We start from the raw sequence: 15,246 nt of genomic DNA on the forward strand, positions 1-15,246 counted from the left end.
CCCTCTCCATGTCATAGCTCACCTGGCCCAGGCCAAGGGTCTGGGTTTTGCCAGGGTGCCAGACCCATCTGAAGAGGGGGTTTCCTTGCCAACCAAAGTCCCCAAGGCCTCCTCAAGTGGGGGCCTACCTAGGGCCGGCCAGCGTTGCCCTGCAGGTCTCTCCCACGGCCATGGTCACAGACATGCTGTCTCCCATCGCCGTCACCTCCACCTTATGTCAGGGCAACCTCGGCCTTTCCCACCGGTGGCCTGCGGCCTTCGGCCTGGGCTCCCGGCCACACCTGCAGAGGCCTGTCTCCCGGAGAGGACAGGCCCAGTGTCTTTTTTTTCCTTCAATCTGTTTATATGGTGTATTACATTGATTGATTTTCATTATGTTGAACCATCCTTGCATACCTTGAATGAATCCCACTTGGTTGTGGTGTATAATTTGTTTAATGTGTTTTTGAATACAATTAGGAAGTATTTTGTTAAGTGTTTTGCATCTAGGTTCATTCGAGAAATTGTTCTGTAATTTTCCTTTCTTGTTTTGTCTTTGTTTGGCTTTGGTACTAGGGTAATGTTGGCGTTAAAGAAGGAGTTAGGCAATGTTCTTTCTGATTCAATTTTTTGGAAGTGTTTCGGCAGGATTGGTGTTGGTTCTTTCTGGAATGTTTTGTAGAATTCACCTGTAAAGCCGTCTGGGCCTGGGCTCTTCTTCGTTGGGAGATTTTTAATGACTGATTCTGTCTCTTTACTTGTGAGTGGTTTGTTGAGATCATCGAATTCTTCTTTCATCAATATAGCCTCCTTATGTGTTTCTAGGAATTTGTCCATTTCTTCTGAATTGTCATTTTTTTGGAATGTAGTTTTTCAAAGTATCTTCTTATGATAGTCTTTATTTCTGTGGGGTCAGTGGTGATATCTCCTTTTTCATTTCTTATTTTGTGTATTTGCATCTTCTCTCATTTTTTCTTTGCTGGTCTCACTAAAGGTTTGTCAATTTTATTGATCTTCTCAAAAAACCAGCTCTTGGTCTTGTTTATCTTTTCAAGTGCTTTCTTATTTTCTATTTCATTTAGTTCTACTGTTATCTTTGTTATTTCCTTCCTTCTTCTTCTTGTGGGATTACTTTGCTGTTTTTTTTTTCCTAATTCCTCCAAATGTGCAGTTAGTTCTTCAATTTTTGCTCTTTCTTCTTTTTCAATGCATGAATTTATGGCTATAAATTTCCCTCTCAGTACTGCTTTTGCTGCATCCCATAAATTTTGGTATGTTTTGTTATTATCATTTGTTTCAAGGTAGTCATTGATTTCTTTTGAGATTTCCTCTTTGACCCCCTGGTTTTCTAAGAGTGTGCTGTTTAATTTCCATATCTTTTTGTGAAATCTGGGCCTCTGGCCCTTGCAGATTTCCAACTTCACTCCACTGTGGTCAGAGATATTATTTTGTATGATTTTGATCTTTCTGAATTCATTAAGCCTTTCTTTGTGGCCTAGCATATGGTCTATGTTGGAGAATGATAAATGTGCACTTGAGAAAAATGTATATCCTGCTGTGTTTGGGTGTAATGATCTGTATATGTCTATTAGATCCAGCTCCTCTAATATACTATTCAAATACTTCATTTCTTTAGTGATTCTCTTTTGAGATATTCTGTCCAGAGTTGATAGTGGTGTATTAAAATCCCCCACTATAATTGTAGATGCATCTGTTCTTTCACTTAGGTTTTCCAGCATTTGCCTCACATATTTAGAGGCACCCTTGTTAGGAGCAAAAATATTTATGATTGTTCGTTCTTCTTTACAGATTGTCCCTTTCACTAATATATAATATCCTTCTTTGTCTCTCACAACTGTTTCACATTTAAAGCCTATTTTGTCTGGTATTGTATAGCTCCTCCTACCCTTTTTTGGTTATTGTTTGCTTGTAAGATTGTTTTCCAACCATTCACTTTCAGCCTCCACGAGTCTCTGGGTTTAAGATGTATCTCTTGTAGACTGCATATAAATGGGTCATATTTCCTTATCCAATGTCCCAGTCTGAATCTTTTGATAGGTGAGTTTAATCTGATGACATTCAGTGTTATTACTTTCAAGAAATTATTTATGTTAGCCATATTTTGATTGGACTTGTGTTTGTCATATTTTGTGTTTTTTCTTCTCTTGTTGTCTTTTTTGTTGCTCTTACACTCTCCTCCAACTCTTCCTGTCCTGTTTTTCCTTTCTTCCTGCAGAACTCCCTTTGGAATTTCTTGAAGGGGAGATTTCTTGTTGGCATACTCTTTCACTTTCTGTTTATCTGTGAATATTTTGAACTCTCCCTCATTTTTGAATTCTAGTTTAGCTGGATAGAGTATTCTTGTTTGGAAATTTTTTTCTTTTAGTGTCCCAGCCAGCGGGACGATCAACAGGAGCTCCAGATCCTAGGAGGGAATGAATGGTATGGGACAAGAGAGACACAAGGAACAACAGCAAGACAGTATTCTGATCAAGCTGCAAAACTTTATTGAGGGGACTGAGCATATATATTCTAGGGAGGAGGGGGTTGGGTAAGGATAGGTGGCAGTCTGGGATTGGCTGCTGCTGTTGCTAGGGCGGGAGGCAGATTTGAGGTAAGAACTTTTGGCGGGAACTGGTTGTGTAAAGAAGGGGGGAGGGTGACCTAAGCTATTGTTGTATCAGCTTGGGCAGCCATGTTACCAGCATTGCTGAAAGGTAGATTCTATGCATGCTGCCTTAATCGCCCACAACATCTCCTCCCTTTGTTTTTCAAAAGGATGGAGGAAGAATGCTCATCGAGCACTCTTTTGGCATTAACCTGCTGGGGGAAGTAGAGGCCTCATTCCCCATGTTGTTTGTGACTCTGTTTTTCTGGGGAGGGGAATTTGGGGTAGGATTCGCGCAGAGTGAACCCTTATTTGCGCAGAGCGAACCCCTATGCTAATGAGGCATGCTTCTCAAGGAGCTCGAAAATGGCCTTTAATTGTTTTGACCCTCCTTTGCAGTGCTTTGCCTCGCACCCAGCGGTACCAATCAAAGCATAGTTTCGAGTTATATGCTGTCCCTGTAGGAGAGGGCTCTTTACCCGTGAGGGTGGGCAGCAGTTAGTTAGTTTAGAGATATACCTTGATCAGCGAGGTGAAGCCGGTGATAGTGCACTTGAATAGGCCTGCTAAGAGCGGAATCAATCTCGTCTTTTACTAGTTGTATAATTCTTTTTATGGCCCAAGGTGCAAAGGATATTACAAGGAGTATGGTTATTAAGGGACCTAATATGGGGAGAATGTAAGGAAGGATTCCGTTGAATCCCCAGGAGGCACCTCCTTGGGCTTCTCGCTCACGTTTGTGGTTTGCAATTCCTTCCCTAAGTTTGGACATGGAATCTTTGACTAAGCCAGAATGGTCAGTAAAAGCAACATTCCTCACCTAGTGTGGCACAAAGTCCTCCTTGCTTAAGGAAAAGTAGATCTAGGCCTCTCCTGTTTTGGAGAACAACTTCTGATAAGGATGTAAGGGATTTTTCAAGATGGGTGATGGAGTTTTCAATGCATGCTAAATCTTCATCTATAGCAGCTCTCAGGTGGGACAAACCTTTCTTTTGGAGAACGACAGTGGCGGTTCCAGTACCTAGGCCAGCAATACCTAAAAGAGAGGCAATAGTGACAGCCATAAGTTCTCTTTTGTTCCTTGATATGGTTGGAGGTTGTGCATCCCAGTATTGATAAAGGTCTTCTCCTCTACGGAAGATGACGTGGGGCAGCACAGCTACTAAGAGGCACACTTCTTTAGTCTTGTTGAGAGCTTTTGCTGATACACAAGGAGTAAGCCCTGTGGAAGAGCATAGCCATTTTACCCCTGTTGGGGGAATGTAGAATTTACCTGTTGGTGGAGAGGATGACTGTGCACAGACCTTATTAAAGGAGGAGGGGATAGTACCAATGCAATGTCTGGAGTAAATAACAGATTGCATGGTGAGGCCGATTTTTGTTGTATTCCAAGAGCATTGGGGAGGATTATCATCGTTTGAAGTATTAAATGAGGTATTAAGGGTGACAGCATCATAAAAAGGGGGGTTGGCAGAAAAACATAACTAACAACTATGGGTAAAGTTAGGCTGGGCGGAGTTTAGGGAGAGAAAGGCAGCTTGGAGCACTGACCAGAATGGGTTATAAGTTGGTTTAGGGGGAAACGGACTTGGCCCAGTGGTTAGGGCATCCATCTACCACATGGGAGGTCCGTGGTTCAAACCCCGGGCCTCCTTGACCCATGTGGAGCTGGCCCATGCACAGTCCTGATGCACGCAAGGAGTGCCCTGCCACGCAGTGGTGTCCCCCATGTAGGGGAGCCCCACGCGCAAGGAGTGCGCCCCATAAGGAGAGCCACCCAGTGCGAAAGAAAGTGCAACCTGCCCAGGAATGGCGCCGCCCACACTTCCCATGCCTCTGATGACAACAGAAGCGGACAAAAGAAACAAGATACAGCAAATAGACAAAGAGAACAAACAACCGGGGGAAGGGGGGAATTAAATAAATAAATAAATCTTAAAAAAAAAAAAGTTGGTTTAGGCTCCATGGAAGTTTTTGAGGGCAACAGTGTTAGGCTGGTAGCAAAGGAAGAATGGGTTGAAATGATTTGATTGGTGGGTTTGTGAGGAGGGGTAGTTGCAATTTGAGGGGATGGGGGTGAAGCTTGGTGAGGAGGGGGAGCGAGCACTATATTTGACCCAATGGCAATTGATGGTTGCCATACTGCTTCCTTTTTTATCATGATAAGACTCCCTGGGTTAGTCCCTGATACATAGAGCCTGATACCCCAGGTTTGAACAATTGTCCAAGCAAGGTTATTGGGGAGCTCTACAGTGATATTTAATCATATGCAGGTCCCTGGGGTAGAGCGGCCGAGCCCATCAGTGGAAGAAGGTTTGCAGCGAGGGGGAGTTCCATGTTAGGGTAAGATATTGATCGGTGGTACTAGGTTTCCAATCAGTGGCTAATGTTTCACACCCCCAGTATGCACAATAGTATTGATTGGGGGCGTTGCAATAGGTTTCTCCAGGATTTGAGGCTGGGCACATGTAGACCTGGCTGAGGTTAAGATTTTGGCGTACGCCAGCATGGCCTCCTCTAGGGGAACTACTGGAGCCGCTATTGGCATTGGGGAAAGTGCCAGGGAGAAACAGCGTAGTGACATTAAAGATAAAGGAAGGTGCCCCCGTGGTAATGGTGGAATTTACAATTTTTGAATCTTCCCATCATATTAGGGACCAATTCCAAGGCTGGTGGGGGTTAGTTTCAAGGGAAGTGGTGCTTAGGTTATTGAACACACTTTACAGGAAAAAATGTAGGGCGACAGCCTTAAACGGCAGTGGGCTTAATAAGGCCATGTTACCAAGGGCTGTAGGTGTTTAAGGAAGGCAAGCTAGCAGGGTGAAGCACCCTACAATGCACAAATACATTACGGCAAGAAGGGTTTTTTCTAGCAGGTTCCAATCTTTTGGGGCAATGGTTGCTAATCCGGCTGTGAACAGCAATGCCAAAAAGCCAATTGGCAGGAGCCAATAGTTATTGTGGCAATAATTCATGTGGCTTTAGTGATGGAGCAAACCTGTACGCTGAGCTTCTTTAAGTTGCAGGCTGTATGTGGATTCTCTGCGCGGAACTTGAAATCCAATGAGGTTTCTCCGTGCAGGTTACAGCAAGTTTGGCGGTTTTTTGTTGGTGACGTGCTGGAAGAGAAAAAAAATTTTCTTTTCTCAGGGAGGGATTTGTTCCCTGGAAAGGTTGTTGTTAAAGGGGAGAGGGTTTTTTTCCGATAGTGGAGGATTAACATGTCTTATTAATCTTTCAGGAAGCCAGAGAGGGCCTTCTTTTTCTTGGTCATATATGCAAGCAGAGCCTCACCCCCAGATGATAATGGGGTTGGGCCCATTCCATTTCGATGTTGAGGGGTTGCGCCACATAACGGTGGCTTGTCGAATTTGTGTTTTGGGATGCCAGTGCCTATCGGCTGCAGAGTGCCCTTCTTGATCCAGAGTTAGGAAGTTGAGGACAAAGAGAGCATGATGTAAAAGATCTCGGGGGGCTTGTTTTGTGAGATCGAGAGTGTTATCAGCTAGACGGCACAAGGCATTTTTTAGGGTGTGATGTGCTCGTTCTACTATTCCTTGGCCCTGAGGGTTGTATGGTATTCCTGTATTATGTATGATTTGTAATTTTTGACAGAAGGTTTGAAAAAATTTTCCAGTGTATCCAGGTCCATTGTCTGTTTTAATGAGCTGAGGCTGGCCTAGAATAGTGAAACAATGTAGTAAATGAGAGATAACGTGTTTTGAAGCTTCTCCTGATTGTAGGCTAGCTAAAATAAATCCACTGTATGTGTCAACACAAACATGAATATATTTGAGTTGCCCAAAACTGGCAAAATGGGTGATATCCATTTGCCAGATTTCGTTTGGGATAAGTCCTCTTGGGTTGACTCCTAGGTGAGGGCCTGGCAATTGGGTTACACAATTTTTGCAGGTTTTAACTATTTCCCTTGCTTGTTCTCTAGTAATATTGAATTTTAGTTGGAGAGTGTTTGCATTTTGGTGATGTTGTGCATGGGCTTGGGAAGCTAAGGTAAAAGAGTTGCAAAGATTGGGACATATTAGCTGAGTGGCAGCATCTGCTAATGCATTGCCTTCTGCAAGAGGGCCTGGTAGACTTTGGTGGGCACAGAGATGCCCTACGAAGAAGGGGTGCTATTGTTTGAGAATTAGTTTTTGCAGCTGTGAGAATAAGGGGACTGCAGTGGAGGAGGGCTTGATAAATGGAGTGGTTTCTAATAGCGGTATAGACTGGGCTATATATGCACTATCAGTGTATAAATTAAAAGGTTGGTTTTGAAGGTGGGAAAAAACTTGCAGGACTGTGTAGAGCTCGACAAGTTGGGCTGAAGTATAGGGAGAATGCACGGAAAAGGCTTGACCCTGAATGACGTAAGCTGCAGTCCCATTAGCTGATCCATCAGTAAAGACTAAGGTGGCCAAGTCTATGGGTTTTGTTTTAGTGACTTTAGGGAAGGTGAATTGATGGATTTTGGTGAACTGAATTAATGGATCACCAGGGTAGTAGTTATCAATATTGCCTGGAAATGAAAAGCATGCAATAGCCCATTCATTGTTGGTTTGGGAGAGCCAATGGATTTGATCCTGAGTGTATGGAACGATAAGGGAATCGGGGTCTTTTCCAAACAATTGGCTTGATCGGGCAATAGACTAGCTTGACTGGTTGGGGTATTTGGCCTACTTTCATTGGGGTTTTTGTTAAGGGGGCTTTCAGGCATATTAATTATTACTGAGCTGCATGCTGAAGTGGGACGAGAGTGCTCCTTCAAAGCTTCCTTTCCCTTTTTGCAAAGTTATTGAATGTCTGGAACAGAAAAATGGACTTTTAGGGTTTCAGAAATAAGACTCCAGTAAGAAAAGGCAGTAACTGGGACTTTTTCTGGCCCAAAAGTTTTGTAATAGTCTTGTAGGCAGTCTCCGACCCTTTTCCAACACTTATGATCTATGGTACCTTCTAGAGGGAGCCAAGGGCAGGTTTTTAACAAAAATTCAAAAAAGCATGTGAGATCCTTTTTCTTAACTCTAGTTCCTCATGCCTTGAGTGCCTCTTTCAATTGTTTCATATATAAACTATGTTGGGAAGTTCCTTGTCCCATGGTGGGGGAGGGGGAGCCTACCTTTTCACTTTTTTTTTCTTTCTTTCTTCTTTTTGCTGACACTGGGTGATTTCTCAATGGATCTGTCTCACGAGCGAATCCCCCGTGGTGATCTCGGGTGACGGATCTGTCTCACGAGCGAGTTCCCTCATGGTGATCCCGGGTGCGGTGAGTGAGAGCACTCTCTTCTTTAGTGCAGTGTTCTATCCCTCAGAGGTTTTGGGCCCCACGTTGGGCACCAGTTTGTCCCGGCCAGCGGGACGATCAATGGGAGCTCCGGATCCTAGGAGGATAAGAATGGTATGGGACAAGAGAGACACAAGGAATGACAGCAAGACAGTATTGTGATCAAGCTACAAAACTTTATTGAGGGGACTGAGCATATATACTCTAGGGAGAAGGGGGGGTGGGTAAGGATAGGTGGCAGTCTGGGATTGGCCGCTGCTGTTGCTAGGGCAGGAGGCAGATTTGAGGTAAGAACTTTTGGTGGGAACTGGTTGTGTAAAGAAGGGGGGAGGGTGACCTAAGCTATTGTTGTATCAGTTTGGGTGGTCATGTTACCAGCATTGCTGAAAGGTAGATTCTATGCATGCTGCCTTAATCGCCCACAACATTTTAGTACTTTGACTATATCATACCACTGCCTTCTTGCCTCCATGGTTTCAGGTGAGAAATCAGCACTTAATCTTATGGAGCTTCCCTTGTATGTGATGGTTTTCTTTTCTCTTGCTGCTTTTAGAATTTTCTCTTTGTTTTGGGCATTGGATAATTTGACAAGTATATGTCTTGTGGTGGGCCTGTTGGGGTTTATGATGTTTGGGGTGCACTGTGCTTCTTGGATATGTACATCCATCTCTTTCAGTAGATTTGGGAAGTTTTCAGCCATTATTTCCTGCAACACTCCTTCTGACCCCTTTCCATTCTCTTCTCCTTCTGGGATGCCTATAATACGTATGTTTGTGTGTTTTGCATTGTTATTCAGGTCCCTAAATCCTAGCTGGATTTTTTCTATCTTTTTATCGATCAATTCTACTATCTGTTTGATTTCTGATGTACTGTCTTCCACATCACTAATTCTCTGCTCTGCCTCTTCTAGTCTGCTGATATTTGCTGCAAGTGTATTTTTGATTTCTTGAACTGTGGTGTTCATTCCCATCATATCTGTTATCTTTTTGCATATGTCTGCAATTTCCCCTCCAAGTGTTGTCTTCATATTGTTAACCTCTTCATTAAATTTGTCTGTGATATGTGTTCTGAGATCTTTAATTACTTGTGTGAAGTTCTGCTCCCCTTCCTGGTTTTTAGTTTGTTCATTGGATTCAGCCATGTTTTCCTGATTACTGGTTTGGTTTGTAGATTTTTGTTGCTGTCTGGTCATCATTTTATCTTCACGGGTTTAATCACTTCCTTAACTTCTTTGTCTAGTCTTGGGGATTAATTAGCTCTTGTTTTTGCATAAGTGTATATCTTCTCTTTGTCACTTTGTTCTTCTTATTCTAATTTCTTATTGCTGGCTGAGTTCACTTTAGGAAACTATTAGGGCCAGGGAAAGGCAATTGTGTAAGCAAGGAAAATGTGTAAAGTAGTATTGGTAATAAATGTTAACAGAGCAACAATATGATATCTGGGAGGATGGATATTAGATTCATGTAATTTGTGTAGAGTTATAGCAGTAGGTAGAGTACCTATAATGAGGTAGTTGACTGAACATGGGAGGAATATGGTATGAATTAAAAACCTAGTGTTTTCATGAGAGAGGGAAAGAGAAAGGAAAGGCAGTAGTTTCAAGAGTGGATAAAAGAGAGAAAACAAAACAAAGGTACTAGAAATTAAGAGTTAGACAATTTGGGGATCAAAGAAAGGGAGGTGGAATATAGGAGAGACAGTAGATGATGGATAATATCAAGATGCGGGGGAAAGGGGATAGTGTAGTTGACCAAAATCAATTCACACAGAAATGAGGCAACAGAGGATGAGGAAACCCAGCAAATGTGAGGTGTTTCCTGCAGCACCTATTTTACACTTAAGATAAAATAAAATAAGAAGAAAATGAGGGACAAGAGAGAAAAAAAGAGAAGAAAGAAAGAAAGAAAAAGGGGGTGGGTAAAGGGAGGGGAACAAGAAAGGAAAAGAAAAAAAGATATAGAACAACCACAACAGCAACAACAAAAACTCCCCTAAATAACTAAAAAAAAAAAAAAAGACTTTGGGGGATACGATGGGAGAAAATACTAGGAGATAATGCAATGTTAGCAATCAGGACAATAAAAAATAAAAAATAAAATAAAAATAAACAAAACAAAACAAAACAAAAACAAAAAAGAAAAAACGCAAATGTTGAGGGCTAGGACATTCAAGGACCTCTGATGGACCTCAGGGCGTGATGGATTCAGGGATGGAAAGTCTGTGATATTGCAGACTCAAGAGGTGTGAGTCTCTGGGGTCTGGGCCACCAGGGTTTAGGGGACTCAGACCTGGCAACCTCAAATCTCGTTAACAGGGAGCCTGGGAGCACCGCAGTGCAACACAGCCTTCAGGGATCCCTGCAGCTGGGATAGGACCAGCCAGCCCTATGGGGGAGGTCACATCCACAAACTCTGACCTATGTGTCAGAACCCTGCAATTCACCCTCTCACTTGGATCTCTTCTGTGGCTGTATCACCAATTCAACTTCAGGACACCTCCCACCCTGTAAGCCCTCGAAATGGCCACCTGGGGGCGCCTCTATACTACAGCCAATTTAATGATGCTGCAGATCAGTAGCCAGGCCCAGGGGGCGGGGCTCCAGCCAGAAACACTGATATCAGAGTCCAAAACCGAAATTCCCACACTTCGCAAAATATTCCCCTAATCGGCTTCCAGACGTCTCCCACCCTGCCAGTCCCTGAAACAGCCTCCTGGTGATGTCTCTTTATTGTGAGCAATTTAAACCACTTCAGACTGGCCTTGGGGGCAGGGCTCTAGCCAGAAGTGCTATTATTTGTGTCTGCAATCAAAAATCCCTCCCTCACAATAAAACTCCTGTCTGTCTCCCCAAATCGGTCTTCGAAGGCCTCCTGCCCTGTTAGCTCCCAATAGCGCACTCAGGGCTTATGAATTCCCCAGTACCACAGAGCCTCCAGAAATCACCACTGCAGCACCAGTGCCACAGCTCCACCCACCCCAGGAGGGAGTGTCCCACATGCAGTCCCCACCTCCATGTAATAGAGCCTCAATTTTATCTGATATATGAATTTTCTCTGTTACCTCCCCACCAAATCAATGTCCAGACATCTCCTGCCCTGCAAAATCCTGAAACAGCCTGGTCCTGAAGAATTTCCAATGCTGCCCAGCTGCTTCTTTGCAGGAGAGATTGTCAGGTGCACTCACTCAGCCACCATCTTGCCCCACTCCCCATTTACATATTGATGCTCCACAAGGTTTAATCTTCTCACTTTCCTTCTCATTCACCATAGTCTATTCAATGACCACATCCAAACCTATTGTTTCAAGGAGGAGGCCAAGGACTCCTAACTTTTCATATCTAGCCCAGTTCTCTCTCCTGAGTCCCACATGTGAATTTCTCACTTGTCTTTCATAAATCTCTCAAACTAAGGCTGTTACTCCACAGGTCTAAACCATTTTCTTTTTCAGTATGAATTTCACCACCTCCTGCCCAATTCTCTAAGCCAGAAACCAGATGATTTCCTTTATATTTCCCACTCTATCATTCTGAAATAATATTAGTCTGAAGATGTGTCAATACTATTTCCTAAATATATCTTCTCGATTCCACACCACCTCCCCATTTCTCACTGTAGACTTAGTCCATTATTTCATCACTGATAGCCTGGATTATTGTCACAAGCCTCCAAATGTTTTCTCTGCTTCTGGTCCAGCCTCCTTCAAATTTATCTTCTACACTGCAGCTAGGACAGGCATAAAATTCAAAATATTTCTTATCTAAAACTATTCAATTATTTATATAGTTTGCATAATAAAATTCAAATCCAGCACTTTAGAACAGAAATCTCCAAACTAGACATTATCCACCTCTACAACTCATCTGTGAATCCCCCAACAGAATTATCTTACACTAAAGGTCAGCATATTCTAAACAGTGTTCCAAGGAACACTTCTTTCAGATATTAATAAAATTCTGGTCTAATAAGTTTGTGAACATGGGGAAATGAACTTAAACACAGTGATGGGCAGAGAGTGTAAACTATAATGTAAACTGTAATATACTTTAGCAGCAATGTTCCAAAATGTGCTCATCAATTGTAATAAATGTACCACACTAATGGAGGATGTTGTTAATGTGGGAAAATGTGGAAAGGGTTCAGAGTGGGACATATCAGAATACCCTCTATATTTTTTGTAACATTTATGTGGTCTAAGTATCTTTTTTTAAAATTTAAAAGTATATTTAAAAAATAAACACAGTAATGGGCATTGAGGATATCCAAATAAGGAACAGAGAAGATAAAGTTTGAGTGCTGAACTCCTGTTTTTCACTGAATAGCTACTAACATCTGAAGGTATTCAGTTTGGGAAATGTTACCGAAAGCATTTGGGAAAACCTAAAGTTCTGACAATATGCTCTACTCTCCTATTTCTTCACCTCTGTCTGGTGAGCCATCCATTCATTCAGTCATTCATTTGTTCATACACTCCAAAACAATCATTGGATATCAACTAGTATATGCTTTACATTCAGGGGGAGAACATGCTCTTGGTGACCCAAACTTTGTAAACGTATGATTAAAACAGTCAGGATAAGTGCTCTGAATTTTGAAGCATAGTGTAAGGATCTGAGTTTGGCAGATCAATCGACAACAAGCTTCCCCCTCCCCCCCTTGACAGGGATATCCCTCAGATAGGAGTCAAATTTTTTTTTTTACTTTAGGTATTAAATGGAATCTTAGGTGTTAAATGAGCATATATTTACAGATGTCATATCTTTCCTTTAGGTTGATCCTTTTATTGTTATGAAATCTCCCTCTCTGTTTGTAGCAGTATAGGTAAAGTATATGTATATGTCATGAAAGTTAAGTTGGTACCAAATGAAACATGATTTTATATATTAAGGATGTTGCATTTTAACCCCATGGAAAACACAGGAAAAGGAAATGACAATATATCCATATAGGAAAAGGAATGCAATCAATGTGGTACAATTCAAAACATCCAATACATATAATAGTAGGAAAAAAGGGTTGTGTTTAAAATGAATTCTTACCTTAGGGCAAACTTTCTGGATAGAGTTAAGAAATTCATAATAATAATAATTTGAAAGAGTAAACTAGGCTGACGGGACAGTAGTGATCGTGAGATTATTCTAGATAGATATTTTTCATTATGTTCATGTATCGAATCAAGAAAACTAATATATTTTAAATAAAATGCAGATTTCTGGTTCTCCACACCAAATCACAGATAAAAATATCTGAGTATAAGGTATAGAAAATAGTATTTTAAATATGTTTCCTACAAGATTTTCATGTACAATAAAGATTGAACCTTTCTGTTGGGAGACTGTAATGAATTCAATAATTGAAAGGTTCAGAATCCTTGACGTAAGTCATATATATTGGCTTCTTCATTCTCCACTGACCACTAAAATATTATATGCCTGGACCACAGTTTAACCTCCTGCCACAATGTCTTTAAATTATAGTTTTGTTTTTTATTTACCAAGAAAGGGTTCTTATTTGCTAAAAAAAAAATTATCTTTTTTATTATTGTTCTTTTTTATTAATTGTCTCTAATAACAGTTATATGTTATTTAATTATCCCTGTAAAAGCTATCACTTTCAGCATTCTTGCATCAGGAAAACTTTTTCTTAAGAATGGTATATTTCCTTCTCTGTGAAAAACAAATATGTAATTGCTTTTTAGCCTGAGAAATATTTAACAAAAATGATAAAAGCATGGCTGCCCTGATGGAAGGGGCTGAGGGTCAGAACTGTGTACTCTCAGTTTCCTCCATGACTCCTGCATTAATTTCCTCACTGCTGTAATGGATTCCATATAATGGGTTGGCTTACCAACAGGGATTTACAGACTCAAGGTTTCAGAGGCCAGAAGGCTTGCTTCCTCCCAGAGTCAGTACTTAGAACTCACCAGCCATGTTGGTGCTCCTTGGCTTTTCTGTCATGTGCTGATGCATATGGCTGCATCTTCTCCTTTCTCTTCTGGGTTCTGTTGACTTCCAGCTTCAGGCTGCTCCCAGAGCTTCCTTTCCACATCCATTTGCTTTGCTTATAAGGACTTCAGCGACACTGGATTTAAGGCCCATATGTTCAAAGGTCCTATTTACAAAAGTGTTCCCACCCACAGACCAGGGGTTGGAACCTGAACATACCTTTTGTGGGGGACATTATGCAATCCCCAACACCAAAGATTCCCTCTGACAACTCACCTTTCCAATGGGACCCAGAAAGCAATCAAAAAATCATTAAGTGAAAAATCACTTTGGAAATCAGTATTTCAAATGTCCACAATTCTCACTTTGCCCGGAACACTAATTCAGTCAAATTTGATGCAATTTGTATTAACTCTCTTTGTGAGAATGTTTACTTTTGCCTTCTTTATGGCTTTAACTTCTTTAGTGCTTTAGTTTCAAGAGAATTTTATAATTATTTCTATAAATATGTGTTTGTGCATATACTAAAAAACCATTATGGAAAGATGGGGTACAAATAGTCTGAATACATATTCATTATTATTATCTTTTTGAAATCTTGTGAACTCAAATGGCTTCTATTACTTTACAATGATTCTTCTGGGAAGATGGCAGATTAGCAAGACAGAGGACTCTCTTCTCTTCCAGAAAAATAGCTAGAGGACAGGCAGAAATGGCCTGGAAAGAAACTTCTAGGGGTCAGGACCCTAGGGGAAGCCTGGACACCACCCAGGAGATAGAGGGGCAATGGAAAAGAACCATGGTGGCGAAACTATGAGTACATGCTGCAGTTTCCAGTATCCACCCCCACCATATAGACACTTTGAATTCTCAGGCCTCAGGGCCACTGGCTACAAAGGGGGACCCACCTCCCAGAAGTGAGGAGAGAGCAACAAAGCCTAAGGCTGGCTGCTTTTGACCCACAACTTTGGTCTGCTGTGCCCTTGAGCTCCTGCAGCCTGGGTGGGGCCCTGCTATTGTTTGCCTGGGAGCCAGCAGGGGACTAATTGCCCTCTCTATAGATCAGGAATGACTGTTTGAATTAGGGGGCTCTTAGCCTCCAGGCAGGATCCTCTATCACTGTGATCTGGTCTGGTGGATGTAAACACACTCTGACCAGGCTTTGAATTGAGAAGGCTGACAAAGAGTGCCATGGCTGGACCAAGGAAAAGCATACAAGGAGCACAAATAAGCAAGAGAGGCATTTTCTGGTCTTTACAGTCTCCCTCCCCAAGGGCCTAGGAAGCAGGTCTGCAACACATTACTCTACTCAGGGCCCAGATCTGAGCAACTAACAGGGACTATCCTAAGACCCAGAACAAGTTGAACCAAGAATCAAGGACACCAGTAAAACACAGCCTCCTGCTGCTAAATCCATATGAAAGGAAAGTGAGCATC

The sequence above is a fragment of the Dasypus novemcinctus genome, chromosome Y, assembly GCF_030445035.2.
Source record: "Dasypus novemcinctus isolate mDasNov1 chromosome Y, mDasNov1.1.hap2, whole genome shotgun sequence".
NCBI lineage: Eukaryota > Metazoa > Chordata > Mammalia > Cingulata > Dasypodidae > Dasypus > Dasypus novemcinctus.